Below are 21,778 nucleotides of genomic sequence, written 5' to 3'. Positions count from 1 at the left end.
GGTAAGTACTATGGTTATATAAAATGTTAGTGTTTATGGGGCGCCTGGGTGGCTCAGTGGGTTAAGCTGCTGCCTTCGGCTCAGGTCATGATCCCAGGTCCTGGGTTCGAGCCCCACATCGGGCTTTCTGCTCAGCGGGGAGCCTGCTTCCTCCTCTCTCTCTGCCTGCCTCTCTGCTTACTTGTGATTTCTCTCTGTCAAATAAATAAATAAAATCTTTTAAAAAAAAATGTTAGTGTTTAGGAAAGCTGGGTGAAGGATATATGGAAGGTCGCTACTATTTTTGCAATCTCTCTGCTGTAAAATGAGAAGTTAAAAATATTAAAAATTTAAGATCAGTGCTGTTATGAATATCCTTGTATGTAAATCTTTGTGCATATGCTAAATTATTCCATAGGATTAATTCCTGTAACTAAAATTACTGAGTCAAAGGATATGCATATTTTAAAGGCTTTTGATATGTATTCTCAAGCTGTCATCAGGAAAGCTGTACAAAATTTCTTCCACCAGCAGTGGGTCTCAATTATTTTTCAAATTTCCAAGATGTACCAGATGATCTCTAAGGTCATTTCTAGTTCTTATCTGCATCAAAACCTCACTTATGTTGCACAAACTGGTTTGCATGTCACTTAAAAAATACACTGTTTTAGTGATCACTAGTGTAAAGTGAACTCATGCTTGCATTATTTCTACAGTCCATTTCTTGGCAAAATTCAAATAATGTGTTCTATACACGGTTTTCTAGTGTATATCTCACCTGCTTTCTTTAAGTCTAAGCTCTCTGAAGAAGGGCCATATACCTTTGTTTTCAATATTACCACAGCATAGTATATATGCTACACACTGCAGTGGTTCAGTTTAGCATTTCAGGAGTTAAGCTGCAACTTGCTTCTTCTTCTTCTTTTTTTTTTTAAATTCTGAAAATTTAAAACTTTTTTATTAGAGTATAACGTAAAGATGTAAAGATACACAAGTCCTAAGTTGCAGCTTGCTTCTTGCCATAGACATGTTCAGATACCTTTTCAGCCAATATTTTAAGTCCTATATTGTTTGCGTGAGGTCCTTCCTCATTTTGTCCTCCTTATACCTTTCCTGGGTCCTTATAATTCAGGTTGTACATGCAGAGCTGGGTACCCCAACTTTAAGCTAGTCCCAACAAGGGCAGGATATGTCAAGAGTAGGGCATGGAATTACTTTAGACTTTGAGATGTAAGCTGTGGTAGCCCAACTGGAACCGCAAAGCTTTTATTTTACTTTAATAAACTATCTTCTGCACTAATCAATCCTGAGAACTGGCCTGGGCTTCAGTCTAGATTGTTTATCCTTAGCCCTCAGTGATTATCCTTCCTAACATCCTAGGCTCCACTTTCTAAAAACTAAACTGCTTGCTAGCTTCTGGAAAGCCTTCCTTTTAGAAGACCAGCACAGCTCCTTCTGTGTAAGAAGGGACTTCTCTGAATGATACTGATTGCCTCCTGAGAAAGAACTTTTTTCCTTTTTCCACTACCACTCCTAGCTCACATAATATGTCGGTGTGTTCATACCAGAATTGCTGAGGCTGCCGTACTCTTGGAGGCTTCACTTAAAATGACTTAATGTCAGATTTGCTACCAGCTCCTGTGTTCAGACACGTTATCTCAACATCTGCCTTACCCATGTTAAGTTTTTTCCCAGTCCCTGCTGGCTCTGCTTTCCTGACCTTCCTATTTAACCAATCCGCTATGCCTCCATCCTGGACCATTAATCTAACTTGCTATAATCTACCTTATCACAGTTTTGGCTTGTAAACTACAGAAACAGCACAAAAGGTCAACACCTGACACCTTTTTGATTGGCATGATTCATCCGGAGAAAAATTATCTCCCCAATAGGATCTATTTAATATTTCCATTTTCCTCTGTTTAGGTAAAATTCGGAATAACTCAAAGGGAAAAGCTAGCTGTGCTCTGAAGCTCAATTGAAACCACCAAATAATACACAGGAACACATGGAAAACTGAGCTGTAAACAGATCCCAGATGAAATGTCAGTACTGTCAATGGTGACAAATGCCTTTATGCTTTATAGATAAGCTTACAAGTGGCATGCTGGGTTGGGTTGTTGCTATCACGTGTCAAAGACACCTAATGACCCCCATTATGATCCACTTCATATGCTGGCACACCAACGAGCAGATTTCTAAAAATTTACTGCGGCTGAATGTTCAGTTAAGCTTTAATATACATATTAAACATATATTAACATATCCACATAATAGGTAATATAAACTCATATATTAATATATTTAACAAATATATTGCATATAATAAGCATTTATTTACCTTTTTCCTCTAAATGGCTCCTTGTACTTATAAAACACCCAATAAAAAAAATCTAAACATAGATATCCTTTATAGAGGAATGTGAAGATAGAAATGGATAAATCTAAGGCTATTTCCAAAGCTTTTTTGGTTACCTTTTGTGTCGTATTCTCAAAGTAGCTATAGCCAAGGCTCTAAAAAGCTTAAATCTATATGGATTTGCTATAATGGCTTAAGGTTTAAATGCTTTAACAGATTCCAGAATAGCTGACTGCAAAACTATTTATTTGATCATAACAAAGAGCACTGTTGATCTTTTCATAATAATCATGCTATGATCTGTAATTTATGATGGAAATATAATGGTTAATCCTACTGCAAGTCACAGAAATTCAAGGCCATGGTTTACTTTCTAGGACTCATGGGCATATTCAGATTAGCCAGCTGTTCAGACAGAAATATGAACCTTGCCAGTGATCCAAGTAACTGTTTCAGGGAACTAGACCTTTTGTCTAGGCCTCCATTCATTGTTCTCATCCAATCGTTCTTAAGACCTAGATATATTCTAGGTATTTAAGCAACATCTAGAAGGAATAAGACCATTTTAAAAGTTTCTTTATTAAAATGTAAGTCACAGAAGGAACAGTGTTCTCTAGAAAATGCAACAACAAAGATTTCTATGAAAAATTTCACAAAAAACCCACTTTGAATCATAGAATATAATGACATTATACAGCTTGTAAATGTAGACTCTTTAGTGAGGACATATTCCTACTGCTCTCAATTTTAGGTGGCTCTATCATTCACTTATTAAACCCTAAACCAGGAATATCTCTTGGAAATGGAGACATTTCTCTAGTGTTACCTGCTGCTTCTAAATAGATTTAAAAATGGGGTGAACATAGTTTATTTAATTTTAATATTATTTTGAACTTCTATTTCTAGCTTCCAGTGCTTATTATCAGAATTTCTATGATTTTATTAACAGCTATATTATCTCCTAATTTAGTGTCAACTGTAAATTTTATTAATGGATTATTACTCTTTTTCCTTAATCTAAGGAAAAAAAAACCAACCACTTACTAAAGCCAGTCCAGCAGCATTTCTTTTAGAAAGCACTTTAGTATGAACTGTCTCCATGACTGAATTCATTACCCTTTTGCATTAGTCTTTGTTTATCATCTTTAAACCAAACCAATCTTTATTAATTTTCGAAGGCATTTTCCCTAGTGCTCTTACCATGATTTATATATAGCTCTTTTTCTCTACAATTTTCTTAACCCTATCAAATATGTCTTCACTCTAACCCCATGGGTTTGTTCATTACTAATACCTTTTAGAGGGATTACTGCAGCTTTTATTCTTTGGTATTTAATTAAAAAAAAAAAGATCTTCATGTTTAGTATTTGTTGATCCCTCTGGGACAGGGCTTTATAAACAAATAGAAGTGCATTATGAGAAACTGATTGTAAGATGTTTCTTAGCCCAAATGATCTCTTCCTTCTCTGTACGCACTTTAAGAATGAATGAATGAATGAATGAATGAATGAATTTATTTATTTTAGAGAGAGAGGGAGAGAGAGAGTGAGGGCACCTGGGTGGCTCAGTCAGTTAAGTGTCTGCCTTCAGCTTAGGTCATGATCCCAGGGCCCTGGGATCAAGTCCCGCATTGCGCTCCCTGCTTCTCTCTCCCTCTGCCTGCTGCTCCCCCTGCTTGTGCTCTCTCTCTCTCAAATAAATAAATAAAATCTTTAAAAATAAAAGAGAGACTGGGGAGAGTGAGAATGAGTAGGAAAGGGGCAGAAGGAGAGAAGCAGACTCTACGCTGAGTGTGGAGCTCAGTCTCATGACCCTGAGATCGTGACCTGAGCCAAAATCAAAGAGTCGGATGCTTAACCCACTGAGTCACCCAGGCATCCCACTCCGTATCTACTTTAAGCACTTAATCATGTACTGTCCAGCAAAGCATTCAAAGGCCTATCACAACTGACCATTCATGCTTACCCACAAGTCTCTTCCTAACATTTGATATTCTCTGTGATACATTATACCCTTTAAGGACTCTTTGATTTTTACCTTATTATTCCATTAATTTACATTCCTTTATAAACTCAGCTTGCCAAAAATGAACTATATTCTTCAAAGCCTGGTTAAACCATCACTTTCTTTGTGAAACTTTCCCCAATTCCTTGTGCCTTCTTTACTATAAAGGGCAGTTCATTAAAGTCATATACTACTTTTCATTATTGTATATAGGTTATGTCTCTCCTAGATTTTAAGAAATGGAGTTTTGTCTTACTAATTTATTTATTTATTTTTAAGATTTTATTTATTTATTTGACAGAGAGAGATCACAAGTAGGCAGAGAGGCAGACAGAGAAAGGGGGAAGCAGGCTCCCTGCTGAGCAGAGAGCCCGACGTGGGGCTCGATCCCAGGTCCCTGGGATCATGACCCGAGTGAAGGCAGAGGCCTTAACCCACTGAGCCACCCAGGTGCCCCTATTTATTTTTTTTTAAAGATTTTACTTATTTATCAGATAGAGATCACAAGTAGGCAGAGAGGCAGGCAGAGAGAGAGGGAAGCCTGAGCAGAGAGCCTGATGTGGGGCTCGATCCCAGAACCCCGGGATCATGACCCGAGCCAAAGGCAGAGGCTTTAACCCACTGAGCCACCCAGGCACCCCTTATTTATCTTTTTTTTTTTTTTCAAAGACTTATATGGTGTTGTTGTTTTTTTAAGATTTTATTTATTTATTTGACAGAGATCACAAGTAGGCAGAGAGGCAGGCAGGTAGAGAGGAGGAAGCAGGCTCCCCGCTTAGCAGAGAACGCGATGTGGGGCTTGATCCCAGGACCCTGGGATCATGACCTGAGCAGAAGGCAGAGGCTTTAATCCACTGAGCTACCCAGGCACCCCCTTATTTATCTTTTTAACCACAATTCCTCACACATAGTAGGCACTCAGTAAAACCATACTGATTTGTATTCATTTGTACTGTTATTTTACTGTTTTATCTATTGGTATCTTGCCTCTCTGACCTGCCCTGTTAGAGATTCTCAGATTTCTTCTTTTTTTTCCCAAAGATTTTACTTATTTATCTGACAGACAAAGATCACAAGATGGCAGAGAGGCAGGCAGAGAGATGGGGTGGGGTAGGGGGGAGAGCAGGCTCCCCGCTGAGCAGAGAGCCCGATGTGGGACTCAATCCGAGGACCCTGAGATCATGACCTGAGCCAAAGGCAGAGGCTAAACCCACTCAGCCAACCCTCAGATTTCTTTAAGTTCTATATTACCTGGCATATCCCTAGCACATGATCAAGAATCTTTGAGTTGGAAGAAATGTTAGATATAGTACAGCCCCAAATGTCAACCAATATAAGGATTCATTTTACTAAATACCTTTGTTTAACTATCTCTAATAAGGAGCATGATCATATGGACTGGTTTGCTCAGGATAGCCCTAGTATAATTAATGGCACCCTCATTCACTCTCAAAACTATCTGAGTTTTGTTAAGTTTTATGGTCATCTTAATAATGAAAAACTGCTTACTTCCTCACAAGTAGTAAACAGGTGAATAGTCCTAATTATTGTATCTTTTGAATTCTGAACCATGTAGATGTACTGCCTATTCACAGAACACTTTTAAAAATTTCCCCTTTGTTATAGGTAGGTAAGGATAGAGTTCTAGGACTAAGTGAAATAATTAAGAGTACAGGCAAAATTTAATATGATAAATAAATCAGGGGCACCACAGTGGCCCAGTCAGTTAAGTATCTGATTTGAATTTGGCTCAGGTCATGACCTCAGGGTCATGAGATTGAGCCCTGTGTTGGGCTCCATGCTGGTGTGGAGCATGATTAAGATTCTCTCTCTCGGGGCGCCTGGGTGGCTCAGTGGTTAAAGCCTCTGCCTTTGGCTCAGGTCATGATCTCAGGGTCCTGGGATCGAGTCCCACATTGGGCTCTCTGCTCAGCGGGGAGCCTGCCTCCTCCTCCTGTCTCTCTCTGCCGGCCTCTCTGCCTACTTGTGATCTGTCAAAAAAAAAAAAAAAAAAAAATCTAAAAAAAAAAAAAAAAAAAGATTCTCTCTCTCCCTCTCCTCTGAATTGCATGTGCAAGCATGTGCGCTCTCTCTCTCTCTCTCTCTCTCTATATATATATATATGAGATAAATAAATTGAATGGGGGCTAAGTGCAAAATGATTAATTTGACAAAAAATTAGGACATTTTCTTGAGACTTTAGATTGCTTATTAAAACAGAAAGTGAATAGAAGAACTTAAAATAGCTTAATAGAAGCAGAGAAAAGTTAAATAAGCATCATGGGCCAAGATTAAACAACAGGGGGAAAATCCTTAGAATGGTGGCTTCTATTTTGGCAACTTCATAGGTCAATGAATATAAAAAATGATGTATGCTTCTAAAGAAGTTTAATTAAGATAAACTGTCTTGGCCAAGGTTTAAAGGAATAAGGCAATAAAAAGTCTTCATTTGAGTATAGTTTTTACTATCCAATGAGCAACACTTTATTCCTTTTAACCTAAGAAAATTTTAACTGTTCGATTATCTGAATCAGATTTTTCTGCTACACCTCCAGACTTTTATCTGAGCCAAAAACACACATGTCATGTTTCAGCCAAAATAAAATTCTGCCGCCAAGCTGTAATGCTCTGAAAAATGAATTTTGGAGTCTAACTACATTTTAGAAGAATCACTCATTGGGTACAAACAATAATTATTCTGAAAAACATTTGGTAATATACTTCTTAGACAAATATCCATTTGTAATATATTTTCAAGCACTCTCAAGAAATTGACTATTTGGAGTTTTAAAAGAAGATGGAAACATTCTCTAAGAATCATTTAAGTTAATGTGTACATATATATCTATAAAAGTGTAGGTAAATACAGCTCTCATCAAGATATCCATTCACATATACATAATGCATTTATAAGATATGTATACACACCTCCACATGAGAATGTTTTAATCAACTCTAAAAAATTCTATCTAAAGAATTTAAATCTTTATTATTAATATTCTATATTAATAAATTAATATCTAAAGTCTTAAAATTTGAGATTATTTGGCTGAAGCTCTGAGAAACACAGTTAATCAAATATCTACTAGATCATATATGTACATTTTCTTGAGTCAAAAGGTCTCTGGATGTATATCTTCAAGAAGATTTATCCTACTAAAATCTATTGGTATTGATCTAGTGGTTAAATGTAATGAAGAAGCAGAAAGTGATCCTTCAAATATACATTCTCAGATACAGTATAAGCCAGGCTTTTCCCAACTGATATTTTGGGCCAGATAATTCTTTGTTGTGGATGGCTGTCTTGTACATTATAGGATTTTTAAATGTCATCTTTGGCCTCTATCCACTAGATGCCAGTTGAATTCCCTCATTCTCTACTGCCCACCCAGCTGTGACAACCAAAAGGGAGGAGAAAAATTGCTCCTGGTTGAGAATCACTGCTGTAAATAAGTGAGTCAATGTGGTATAGAACAGAATAGACTATACTGGGGTTCAAGAGGTTGGATTCTGCTATAGTTTTTGGCTCTAACTTTGGGATCTTACATAAATTACTGCACCCAGCCATTCTCAAAGGAGGTTAGATGGTGGTATTGCTAAATCATTTAAGAACCTTATATAACAGATGAATCCACTTAACTTTGTTGGGCCATATATTTTTCTATTTTGTAATTAAAAATATTGACTAAGAACTTTGATTTAGGCTCTAATGCCATAGCTTGTGATAAACCACTTCCTATACAACTTCCCATACAGCTAGAAAAGCTGTAAAAATAAAAGTATAATAAAGGAGGTATGAGAGCGCTGTCAAGGTAGCCAAGACTTGATAAGATCGGATCCCTGGGAGTAGAAAGAGCTAGGCTGACATTTTAAAAGTTGATCTTCCCCTCAGGGCATTTGCAGATTTTTGGTGCTTGTTTAGATGTTGAGAATCTAGGAAGAGGGCTTTTAATAAGAGGTAGAGAAGCCAAAAGAGCTTTTGACAATCTCCAGGGTTGCTGAGACAAAAATTGGATTTTGGGGCTGCGAAGGCAGTTAGAATTGAGGTGTCATGTTCTTTAAGAGAAGGAAACATAGTGGAGTAAGCTTGACACTCAGGGTCTTCTCCTTTGAGGTATTTGTTAAATTTGTAATGTTACAGGACAAGAAGGCAAGACAGTAAGCAAAGGATCTCTAAAAGGCAGAGTAGTATTTTTAGCAGTCATATGGTACCAATGACAACCTATGAAGGAGTATGGACCCTAGTAAATACTGTAGGATTTCAGCTGAGATTTCAGGAGAGCTATAGCATATGAGTGGAGGCAAATTAGAAGCCTTACAAAAACTGTAACCCAACCTTGAGCTGGTTCAGTCCTCAACAGAAATGCTGTAATTTAGCATGGACAGTATTTAGCATTTAATGAAAATGTATCAGGCAAGCCAAGATACAAGGCTGTCCCAAAAGAAGTAAAAAAAAACAGACTCAAAGATGACTGAGATATTATAATTTTTGGACATGCAATTTATTATTACTGTGATTAACATGTTCAAAAAATAAATGACAAGGTAGACAATTATAGCATAGGAATGATAACAGTAAGAAAGAATCAAGTAATACAAGAAATAAAAAATGTGACTACTGAAATGATGAACTCAATAGATGTGCTGAAATGCAGATGGGACAAAGTAGAAGAGAGAGTAGTGAACTAAATGCCAGGTCAGTACAAACATATAGGCTGAAACTTAAGGAGGAAAATGATAGATATTACAAAAAAGATCGTAAAAGACATACAGGACACAATAAAAAGGCCTAAGAAATGAGCAACTGGTGTCCCAAATGGAAAGAGAGGAATGCAATATCTAAAGAGATAATGGTTGGAAAATGTCCAAAACTGGTAGGAGTCTTCGATCACAGATTCAGGAATTACTAAACCCCAGCAGGATAAATACAAGAAAAACCAGAATCAAGTCCAAAGTTAAAGTCAAAATCTAAATTCTAGAAAAATTCTAAAAAGCAGACAAAATAGAAATATATCCAAAGAAGTGAGAATAAGACTAACAATTGACTTCTTGACAAAAATAAGAGAATCCAAAGATTATGGAAGGTCATCATTAAAGGGTCAAAGAATATAACTTCCAATGTAGAGTTCTGTGCTTACGGAAAGGCAAAATAAAAGATATCTGTAGGGGCGCCTGGGTGGCTCAGTGGGTTAAGCCTCTGCCTTTGGCTCAGGTCATGATCTCAGGGTTCTGGGATGAAGCCCCACATCAGGCTTTCTGCTCAGCCTGCTACCCCCACTCTCTCTCTGCCAAATAAATAAATAAAATCTTAAAAAAATATATCTGTAGGGGCACTTGGTGGCTTAGTTGGTTAAGCATCTCACTCTTGTTTTCAGCTCAGGTCACGATCTCAGGGTCGTAAGACTGAGCTCTGTGTTGCACTCTGTGCGGGACATGGAGCCTGCTTGGGATTCTCTCTCTCTCCTTCTGCATGCCACCCCAACCTCCACACTCGCCCCCGCCCCTCTTTCTCAAAAAGACACAAAACACAAAAAACAAAAAAACCTGCAAACAAAACCTAAAAGAATTCACACACTGATTGAAAGCTAAAACAAGCTGTGTAGGCTAAAGAAAAATGATAAAATAATTCATAATTATCCAGATGAAAACATGGAAATGAAGGAAGAGGAGAAAAACAATGGAAAGAGTAAAATTCAACTGCACAAAATGATAACAGTATTCTGTCACTACAAGGCATTAAAATGTAGAATTAAGGTGACTGACAACAATTATACAAAGAGTTGGAAGTCTTAATGGAATTAAAATAGTCTAAGATCCTACCATTGTTTGAGAAGTGGCAAACCTTATAGTTTATATTTGACTTTAATATGTCAAGGATACATTTTGTAATCTTTAGGGCAAACTTCAAAAGGATATTCAACTGCCAAGCAAACAGAAAAGGAAATGATAATAAAAAATACTTATTCAATCCAGGAAAAAAAAAAAAACAGGAAAGAAGAAAAAAAAGAAGATAAACAGGTGGCAAACAGGAAAAAAAAAGTAAGATGTGAGATAGGAATCCAATTATATGAGTAATGTATATTAAATATAAATAGACTCCAATCAAAGACAGAATGAATTAAAGAAACAATAAAGTATATTACAAGTACAAAAAAATCTTGTATTTAAGAACACAGAAAGGTCAAAAGTAAAAGGATGGAAAAACAATGCAAATACTAAAACAACATAAAGATGGCATAGTTATACTAATAATAGACACAGAAGATATTCAGGCAAGCACCATTACAGGTAAAAAAGAATATTTCCAAATGATAAAAGGTTCAGCCCATCAGGAAGATAAAAGAATTCTAAACTTACATACATGTAAGTTATATACATGTACATTTAACTTACACACGAAAGATAGCTTCAAAATATATAAAGCAAAATTAGATAGAACCAAAAGGAGAGAGAGAAAAATCGCAATCATAGCAGGATACTTTAATAAATGTCTCTCAATAACTGATAAAAAAAAGCAGACAAAAACCAAATAAGAGTAAAAATGATCTAGACAACAAGCTCAGCAAAAGTGACTTTACTGTATATATTAAGACTATGTTTAAGAATGTCAGCACAATAAAGAAAAAGAAGTCAGCATATACATTGTTTCAAATGCACAAAGAACATGAATAGAATTGACCATATGATATTCAATAAGACAAAATTATAACAAATTTTGAAGAACTAAAATCATTTGGCATGATTTTACAATGAAATGAAATGAAACCAAATAACCACAATGAAATGAAACCAAATAACAGAAACAAAGAGATAATTAGAAAATCTCCAAATATATTCCAGGTATTTAAAAATTAAGCAAAACTTCCTAAGTAACTTACAGATTAAAGAAGAAATCACAAAAGGAATTAAAAATGTCTGAACTGCCTGGGTGGCTCAGTGGGTTGAGGCCTCTGCCTTCGGCTCAGGTCATGATCTTGGGGTCCTGGGATCGAGCCCCGCATCAGGCTCTCTGCTTGGCGGGGAGTCTGCTTCCCCCTCTCTCTATGCCTGCCTCTCTGCCTACTTGTGATCTCTGTCAAATAAATAAATAAAATCTTTAAAAAAAATAATAAAAATAACGAAAATAGACACACCAAAATTTAGAAATTAAATATGCAGAAAATGAAAGAGGATAGTATCAAAAATTTTAAAAATAAAAAAAAATATTCAATGGAGAGAATTAACTAAGTCAGAGTTGGTTCTTTTCTTTTTTAAAAAATTTTATTTATTTGGGAGAGTGAGTGAGAGAAAGAGAGCACAAGCAGACTCCATGGTGAGCAGGGAGTCCAACAAGGGGTTCGATCTCAAGACCTTGGGATCTAACCTGAGCCGAAGGCACATGCTTAACCAACTGAGCCACCCCGGCACCCCAGTTCTTTATAAGACTAATAAAATTGATAAACCTTGTCATGACCATGAAAATGTGCCTCTCAGATGAGCCAAGTGGAGCTATGCTTTGAAATTCACCACTGCATTCATACTGAGGTCATGCTTCCCCTGAGCACAACAGAAATAGCATGGAGACCTATTCCTGAGATGTGTGGGACTCCTTTGGATAATTTTAGCTTGAGGACTTCTCTCTGGCTTTGTCAAAACTTAATTATATTGCAATCTATGTCTCTTCCTGCCTAACCTTCTTTCCGTCCTGCTCTTCAACACAGGGGTCAGACCTGTACTACAGTCTGAGAGGTCTGTCTCCTTGTTTCCTCTGGCTCCTAACTTATCTTCCATTATAGGTGTTTCCTTCAATAAATCTCTTGAATGTCTAACCTCGTCTTGGCATCCATTTCTTTGAAAATCCAAATTAGCATAAACTTATATGAAGCATAATCAAGGAAAAGGGAAAGGGCATATATTTAATTTTAAAACTAGGAATTAAAAAAGGAACAGCACTATAGATCCTATAGTAATTAAGAGGATGAGAGAATATTAGAAATAATTTTATGTTAATAAATTTGAATATTTAGATGAAATAGACAAATTCTGAGAGAAATACAACCTATCAAAACTGACACAGGAAGAAATAGAAAAAAATCAGACATTCTTATTCAATTAAAGAAGAATCTGTAATTAAAAGCTATCCAACAAAGTATTCTCTAGGCCCACATATTTTGATGGGTGAGCTCTTTCAAATATTTATGTAAAGTAAAAAGAACCGCAAGCATGGGGTGCCTGGGAGGCTCAGTGGGTTAAGGCCTCTGCCTTTGGCTCAGATCATGATCCCAGGGTCCTGGGATCAAGCCCTGGATCAGGATCTCTGCTCACTGGGGAGCCTGCTTCCCCCCGCCCCCCGCCCCTGCCTGCTGCTCTGCCTACTTGTGATCTCTGTCAAATAAATAAATAAAATCTTAAAAAAAAAAAAAGAAAAAAAGAACCTCAAGCTTATAAAACTCTCCCAGAACAGAAAAAGGGCCCTTCCTAATTCACTTTATAAGGTCATCATAATGTTCATACCCAAACTAACAAGGATGTTACAAAAAAGGAAGATTAAGAAACAAACCCTTTCATAACAACACTGCAAATATCTGAGAAAAACATAATCCGATCAAATCCAGTGGTATATTAAAAGAATATCATGGGCGCCTGGGTGGCTCAGTGGGTTAAGCCTCTGCCTTCGGCTCAGGTCATGATCTCAGGGTCCTGGGATGGAGTCCCGCATCGGGCTCTCTGCTCAGTGGGGAGCCTGCTTCTTCCTCTCTCTCTCTCTCTGCCTGCCTCTCTGACTACTTGTGATCTCTCTTTGTCAAATAAATAAATAAAATCTTTAAAAAAAAAAAAAGAATATCATGACAATATTGGGACTATCCCAAGAATGCAAAGGTGGTTTACCATTCCAAAATCAAGCTGTAATTCACACATTAAAAAGGTAATTTCTAATAGATGCAGAAAAGTTATTTGATAAAATTCAAGATCCTTTCATGACTAAAAACATCTTAACATCATCAACAACAAAACTCTCTGCAAACTATTACTGAAAGGAAACTTCTTTACTCTGTTAAGGAGGATCTATAAAGGGAATGCAGCAAACTTTATCCTTTCTGATAAAATACTGAAGGTTTCCCACAGGAAACTGGGAATGAGACAAAGATACTTATAACCATTTCAATTACACTCATATTCATTGTTTTTCACTGTGCTAATAGTGCAGTAGAAAAATAAAAAAATAAATACAAAGACTGGGAAAGAAGAAATGAAACCATCATTATTCACAGATGATATCATTATATACACAGAAAATCTAAAAGAATCAACAGACATATTATTACAATTGATAAGTGGAAACAATGTCATTATAAAAAATTTATACACCAGTGAAACACAAACAGAAACTGAAACTAAAAGGATGCCATTTAAAAATGGATAGCATCATTCCCAGAGATCTGCTCTTACTGAAACGGATCAATATGAAAATAGATACATTTGTTCATAAAAAACCTTCCAGTCTATCTGATGTGTATCTCTGTAGTTCTGAGAAGTATAAGTATTTAAAACAATAAGGGCTTGTATCTGGAGTTGTGACAGTGCGTGTGTATCTGTGTGTATAAAGGTGACAGCGGGTAACTGAGGACTTGTTGATGGATGATGAGATTGGGGGGTGGATATGTGTGTGTATGAAACACTCATCAGTTCTGAGTAATGATAGAAAGGTTTTCTACTGAACTTTATAACTATGAAGGCTTCTACAGTTGACCTGAGCTCAGAATTAAAAAAAAAAAAGAATAGTATCAAAAAACAAATAATAAGTGGAATGCCTGGCTGGCTCAGTTGGTAGAGCATGTGACACTTGATCTCAAGGTCATGAATCTAAGCCCCATGTTAGGCATAGAGGTCACTTAAAAAAATGCAAAAAAAAAAAAAAGTTATAAAAGTTATATATGTGAGACCATTATACTGAAAAAACTAACATTTTGAGAAAAATTAAAGACCACCTAAATTAACAGAGAAATATATTCTATGAATTAGAAGACACAGTATTGTAAAGATGTTCATTCTTTCCAAACTGGTTCACAGATTCAATATAAAAATTCAATTCAATAAAATTCTAGTAAGAATAAAAGATTTCAGGGGAGCAACAACAATCTGATTTTAAAATGTATGTGGAAATGCAAAGAGCCAAGAAAAGTCAGGACAATCTTGAAAAACAAAGTTGGAAGTCTGGCATTACCAAATAAAAAGATTATTATAAGTTAAGTAATTAAGAGAATGTAAACTGGTTATAATAAAGAAAACAATGGAATAGAATAGATACTCTAAAAAAGACACACAGATATAAGGTAATGTGAAATGTGACAAACATGTCAATTTACTGCAGTAAGGGAAAGATGTTCCTTTTAATAAATGATGGTGGGTCAATTGGTTATTCATAAAAATTCTAATTCCAGAAGAACTGTGAATCCAGATGAAAAGAGTAACGTAAAAATTTTAGGAAAAAAAAAGAGAACAGGAAAATCTCTCAATGAGCTAAGGATATGCAAAGATTTTCTTTAAAACAATATGAAAAATACTATCCATAAGGGCGAAAACATTATTAACTGGACTAATTTAAATATGAAAAGCTTTATTTATCAAAAGATACCACAAGAGAATGAAAAGGCAAGCCACAAGGTAAGAGCATATATTTGCATTACATTTTTCTAGCAAAATACTTGTATGCATACTGCAAAAAGAATTATACATCAAGATGACAATCTAATAGGGGCAAAAGACAGGAACTTTACAAAAGAAGATATCTAAATTCTAATAAGCAGATGAAAAGGTGTCTCACCTCATTAAATTGGGGAAATTCTAATGAAAACACAATGAGAAACTAGAGCATACTCACCAGAATAGCTAAAATAAAAAAACATGGATGGCAGAAAATGCGGATGAAAATGTGGAAAAATAGAAGCCATTTTATACTGGTGGGTATAAATTGGTACCACCACTTCAGAAAACTAGAAGTGAAAAATGGAACTCTTGTTGTGTAACTATGGTGGTGGCCACATGATCTTACGCATTTGTTAGAGCACGCAGAACAGAGACACCGTGAGGGGTAAACTCTACTTACTAAAAACCCAACCTAGATATGAAAGGAAATAAAAATGGAATACAAACTTAACTGTACTACAATGAATAATGTAACCACACTGAAGTGGATGGAATAAAAGAACTAACCTGAAGTGACTTTGTATAATAGTATTCTGACCAGACATCTGAGGGCTAAAGACAAAAAGAATTGTAAACAAATACATACTCTAGGAAGTAAATATGTTTTGCATAAGGGTGTGGGTAAGTAATTCAAAACTGGCCTAGGATCGAACAAATAAGTAAATATATTTTAGATAATGGGAGCCAGAACTTCCAATGTCAGAGGAAGAAGTTAAACGGAAGGAAAGGGTGTAGGCTAGAATGAACTCTGTTGTTGGATTGGAATCAAAGGTATCAGCAGTTTCAACTCATGGAATTCAAATATATAAATAGATAGATAGATATGGAAATAAATACAGATGGATATGTATGCATGAGTTATTATACATACATATATTGACAATCTATTTGCTAAGAGGGTCCCAAAGCAATGATTCTCAATTAGCAATGAGCATGTCTAGCACCCAGATCTGGGTTTCTAAATACCATTTGCTAATTAAAGGAACCAGGGTTACTTAAAGAAGTGGTTGATTCCAGGACTGAAACAGGGAAAATACAAGGAACTAAAGCAACATAGTTTGTCAAAAAGTAAGATAATGCTCAAAAAAGGATGGAGACAGAGCAAGATAAAACGTCTATATACTGGGTGATTCTATTTCAAAAAAAGGCAGAGGTAATTATTAGTAATAGAAACCAAAATAATAGGGGCTTCTAAGTGCTACAAGTGTTCTACCTTGATCTGGTGACACAGGTGTGTTCACTTAATAAAAAGTAGTACCAACTTCACATGCATAAAACTTAAAAACAAACAGTATAAGATGTTCTATATTTTGATTATGGTGATTATTTAGTGAAATATATGTGTATTTTATATAGATACATATATATAATCCACACCTCAATAAATCTAACTGAAGGTCCCACCAAAATAATGTTATAATAGGATTAACATTTGCCTAGGCTAGTCTCCCAGGGCTAGGTCTCTCTAGGGCTGCGTCTGAGATCACTAAACCATACAAAGCATGCCCCAAAGATACTCCTTTGTCAGCAATGTGACAGTTCCACATATGTTATTCTAAAGTATTTTCGACCTCTTGGTTAACTAAAGGACTTTGTCTTTTGTGGTTACAAAGATCTAAAAATGGAACATGAGTTAATAACTTAGTTGTTTATATTCCTGGTTAAGAAATACATATTCTTCAAAATTCAAAGGACTTTTTTCTATGAATGCCCTATATAGCCATTCTGAAAGAATGCTACTTAATTTGTTCTTTCCACACCATCACCAACCTATGCCGACAAGATCATCATTTAAATGTTTTGGCTGTCATATAGATAACATTTTCAAAATGACTTATAGCAATATTTTCTAGGAGTAGGAGTTGTGATGATGTGCTAACATTTTTCTTCCAGGGGCTGAAGTTGTTTTTCTTTAGAGTTTGCATTTTCTATTCCACACTCTCCGTACTTTATGTCTACCAGAACTGCAAAGCACATTGACCTTTTCCTATAGAGTAATGTACAGCACTGAGTACTATCAAAGAACATATCATTTTACTAGCAAATGGGGTGACAAGTTTCTTTAAGGTCTCATGACCTTGAAGACATGAAGACAAGAAACTTCAATAACTCCATTTACTTATAAAGAAATGACGAAGGGCACTATGTTGTGATTATCTTAAATTATAAGCAAATCAAATGCAGTTACTATTTAAAATAATATATGTAGATTGCTAGTAATAGATGAGTACATGACACTTTGTGATTTATCAGGAGAGAAGCATTCACCAAGACTTACTGAAGTACTAGATGCTTAGCTGCTAAAAGGTTCTATTTCTATCATCCCACAAAATCATAGACTTGAGGCAACATTTTCAAATCACCTAATCCAATGGTTTTTAAGGCAAGAGATAGATGATAGACAGCATTGCTATATTACCTAGGGGATCTTCTCAACAAATACACAATCCTATACTTCCCAACCCCCACTTTACAACCCCCATTCTCATACATCTTCTTGAGGATGTATATTCTAATACTTTTCACAGGAATGTATCTGGTTGAATAGAACATACTTCCATGCAGGCAGGGCTATATTTACTAAACATCCACTAGGCAACTCTGATATGGCAGCCCCTATCTTCCAGTAGAAAAACTAATGACCTAATCTGTTTTCTCCTATTGGGCAAAATTACAATTCAAACAGCCCAGAAAGAATTCTGAAAGTATTCAGAAAAATCTATAATTTTTTCTTTAATGGACCTATTTCATTGTGTCACAATGAACCAAAGTGTGAAATGCATTATTTTCAATTTAGAATAAAAATCTTTTTGCTTTTTCCAATTTTTAGGGACATATTTACTACAGAAACTTGGAGAAATGTAAACTTTCTGCAAAGACATTTATATCTGTGTATGTGCCTGCATGTATGTAAATATTCATGCACATAAAATATTTATTTTTACAATTGTTAATGTAATAAGGTATTAATATATGAAGACCTCACTAGTAGATACTATCTGGCAGGTAATAAAAATCTTTAGTCTTAGTTTTTCTACATTTATAGATACAGGAATGACTTCCTTGACCTGACTCTCATGCTACCTAATAGGTTCATTCAATATTTATTAAAAGGATCAAAAAGTACAGAATCATATTTTCTTTCCTATCATCATTCCTGGCTTCTTACTCTTATTACATTCCAGTGTTCCTTGCCACCCCCTCTAGCACCCCAGAAAAGCTTAAAACTCAATTAACCTGCAAGCAATGAGACAATGATCGATATGTGACAAAACCTCTAGGATAGATGGATATACAAAATGGATACACACCTGAAACAGAGGTGACAAAAAAAATTTAAAAAGACAGGTATTAAAGACTTTAGAGTCACAATTTAGCAAAGAGGAATTCAAAGGAGGAACTACATATAAAATAACAGAAAGTGGTTTATGGACACCATATCTCAAAAGGAGAAAGGTCTCTAGAATTAAATACCAAGAAAACTGATTTTGTTACATTACTGTTCAATGACAAAAACTTAGCAATGATCATTTAAAAATATTCTATAGTGTGAGGCTTAAGGAACAATGATTCCTAATTAGTGTTTTAATAAGTGTGTTAGCACTGCCTTGTGCCATTCTGGAATGTCACTTATGGTAAATTAAGGGATACTTTCCTTCCCCATCTTCCATTAGTATTTTAATGCTAGGAGGTGGGAAAAAGCTGATCCATATTCAAGAGCAAAGGAGGAAAAACAATAACAAATTGGCATCTCTTCTGTGAATTGCCCCACAGGCCAAGCATTTTTATGTTCTTAATCATTATTAAATGACTTAACATGACACCCAGAGCCTGGCGAATGATTGCATCCTGACATGAGAACGAATTACAAATGAAATGAAAGATCAAGCCGTATTAGAGGATTGCCTCTGGGAAATGAAAATCTTTAATTCTCTTTTATTATTGACATTTATTTGGCTGCCATGAATAACAACATAGCAAAGAGATTCAGCTATGCTTGTGCACTGAATAGCTTATCCCAGGGCTCAAAACTGCATTAACATTTATCATGTTTGCTTTTGTAGCTGACACCACTGAACAGATTCTCTATCCATCTTGTATTTATCATGCATTGCAGATATGGTGCATCCTCTAATTTAAGTTCATTTTCATAGAGTAGGAAGAGCAAAGATTAGCCAATGTCTTTCCTCAAATAAATTCCCGCTAGTAAGTGTTCCTAAGACTGGTTTAATAGATTTAATAAAGAACAAAATGAGTTGACAAAGAAATTGAGTCACAGGAAGGGGGGGTAATTTTAAAGGTTTCAACTTTGGGGAAATTTGCAAATTCACAATGAGGAAGACACTTGTATGACATGTATATCTAGAATATATAAAGCCTTAAAATAAATGTCTCCATAAAGAGCAACCAAATAGCATTTTATGAATCTGCAGGCCGTACTACAGTTCCTGTAAGATAAGAAGTCTGCATGTTTTTCACTTTCCCAAACACTGTGTATTGCTAAGACAGGAACAGGCCACGTGCTATAGGAAGACAGCAATCCAGATAGTTATTATCAATGCAGGGGTATCTTTTCATGACATTTCTTTTCCCTCTTGCAAAATTAACATGTGGCTTTTTCTGTCATTACAATAAAAGATTATATGGTACCTGATGCCTTTGCTCATATGATCCTCTTCGATAATATGACTGGATTGCCCTCCTTTCTTTAAATCCTTCCTAGAATTCAAGGCTCAGCAAGGATATCAATGTGTCTTGGGAAAATCACTTACTATCTCTGATTCTTTTTTTTTTTTTAAGTTTATTTTAGAGAGTGAGAGAGTGTGAGCATGAGCATGGGGAGGGGCAGAGGGAGAGGAAGAGAATCTCAAGCAGACTCCCCACTGAGCCAGAGTAGATGCGGGGCTTGGTCCCTCAACCCCGATATCATGATCCAGGGAGAAACCAAGAGCTGAACTCTCAACTGACTGAGCCACCCAGGCACCGCCATATCTCTGATTCTTGACTGAAAATTATTTTTTAGTTTTCTGTCTTTCTGTTTTATAATTTTAATCATGGAAAATCTAGAACATATACACAAGTGGAAGTAATAACATAATGACCACCCCTTGTACATCCATCACCCAGCTCTACAATTACTAACTAATGATGAACCTCATTTTCTCTCTAACCCCACTTCACTATTTGTCACTCACTGAATTATTATGCAATAAATATTTTTGGAAGTAAGTCTTTGAATCTTGCTTTTGACAATTCTAAAGTAAGAAAGTTGTAATGAATTCCTTCTAAGGTTCTTTCTCTCCAAAATTTAACAATAATTTCTTCTTTGACCCTTTTTCAGGCTTATAGATTTAATTCAACAAAAATTTACTTCATAGTCATTATAACATCTTTCTTCAGGCTTAATCAGTTGATCTCCTTCTCTGAGTCAACATAACCCATACAGTTAGTATCAATAATCAAGAAGTATAATTATACTTCTTTGTATTTATATTTTTATGTATATTAATTTTATTTCCCAGTTAGATGTTTAAGGCTCATATCTTAAATTTCTGTTTAGCAGTGTACTAAAAAAACCCACAAAGGTAATTAATTGTTATTGTTTGTAATAATTATTATTAACTGGTGGGCTTTAATCTTAATGGTTCAGACAGAATTAACAGGTTTGTATTTGGGGGCACCTGGGTGGCTCAGTGGGTTAAAGCCTCTGCCTTCAGCTCAGGTCATGATCTCGGGGTCCTGGGATCGAGTTCCACATCGGGCTCTCTGCTCAGCAGGGAGCCTGCTTCCCCCTCTCTCTCTGCCTGCCTGTGATCTCCCTCTATCAAATAAATAAATAAAATCTTTAAAAAAAAAAAACAGGTTTGTATTTGGCTTCAATAGTAGGTAGCATCATACTGAAAATATTAATCATTTAACCAATAAAATGTTTGTTTGCTAGATAAAATTCCTATTTTATTTCTGTGTAAGAAAATAGATGACTGAGTAAAAACAGAAGTGAGGTTTTCTTCTTAAAGTTTAAAGCTGAGGAAGTAACTTATCTCTGGATTTTATATGTTTATAATTAGATAAATTTATTTAAGTTAAGCACAGGAATTTGCTAAGTAAATTTTTTTTTTCAGGAAAGACATTACTAGACTGACAGTATCTCCAAAATATCAGAGCAAACAAAATAATCAAAGTGGCGGGGTGCCTGGGTGGCTCAGTGGGTTAAGCCGCTGCCTTCGGCTCAGGTCATGATCTCAGAGTCCTGGGATCGAGCCCCACATCGGGCTCTCTGCTCGGCAGGGAGCCTGCTTCCTCCTCTCTCTCTGCCTGCCTCTCTGCCTACTTGTGATCTCTCTGTCAAATAAATAAATAAAATCTTTAAAAAAAAAATAAATAATCAAAGTGGATTTACTCAACTGAATTTTAATAAATGACCTTCTTGAAAATGAAATCTTCTCTACTGAGGTAGAAGGTAAGTTTATCTACTAAGATAAAAACAGTGCAAAAGGTACATTTTCACAGAAATAGAACAAACAACCCTAAAACTTATATAGAACCACAAAAGACCCCTAATAGTAAAAGCAACCTTGAGAAAGAACAAGGCTGGAGGCATCACGCTTCCTGATTTCAAACTATATTACAAAGAGAGAGCAATCAAATCAGTATGGTACTGGCATAAAAATAGATAGACACCTGGAAAGGACAGTGTCTTCAATGAGTGGTGCTGGGAAAGCTGTCACATGCAAAAGAATGAAACTGGAT

At 35.7% G+C, this 21,778-nt stretch overlaps 1 protein-coding gene and 2 non-coding genes across 5 annotated transcripts in view; 2 read left to right on the top strand and 1 right to left on the bottom strand.

The window, feature by feature from the left end:
- Positions 1-21,778, bottom strand: part of ADK (adenosine kinase) — a 534,854-nt gene that overhangs the window by 72,264 nt on the left and 440,812 nt on the right. The window lies entirely within an intron of this gene.
- On the top strand, positions 13,779-13,855 carry LOC125085375 (small nucleolar RNA U2-19). The gene has a single exon (XR_007122899.1). It is a non-coding gene; the product is annotated as a small nucleolar RNA U2-19 (small nucleolar RNA).
- LOC125085374 (small nucleolar RNA U2-30) lies at positions 14,013-14,081 on the top strand. The gene has a single exon (XR_007122898.1). It is a non-coding gene; the product is annotated as a small nucleolar RNA U2-30 (small nucleolar RNA).

This window comes from Lutra lutra, chromosome 14 (assembly GCF_902655055.1).
Source record: "Lutra lutra chromosome 14, mLutLut1.2, whole genome shotgun sequence".
Lineage (NCBI taxonomy): Eukaryota > Metazoa > Chordata > Mammalia > Carnivora > Mustelidae > Lutra > Lutra lutra.
This window is presented reverse-complemented; position numbering and strand designations above follow the sequence as displayed.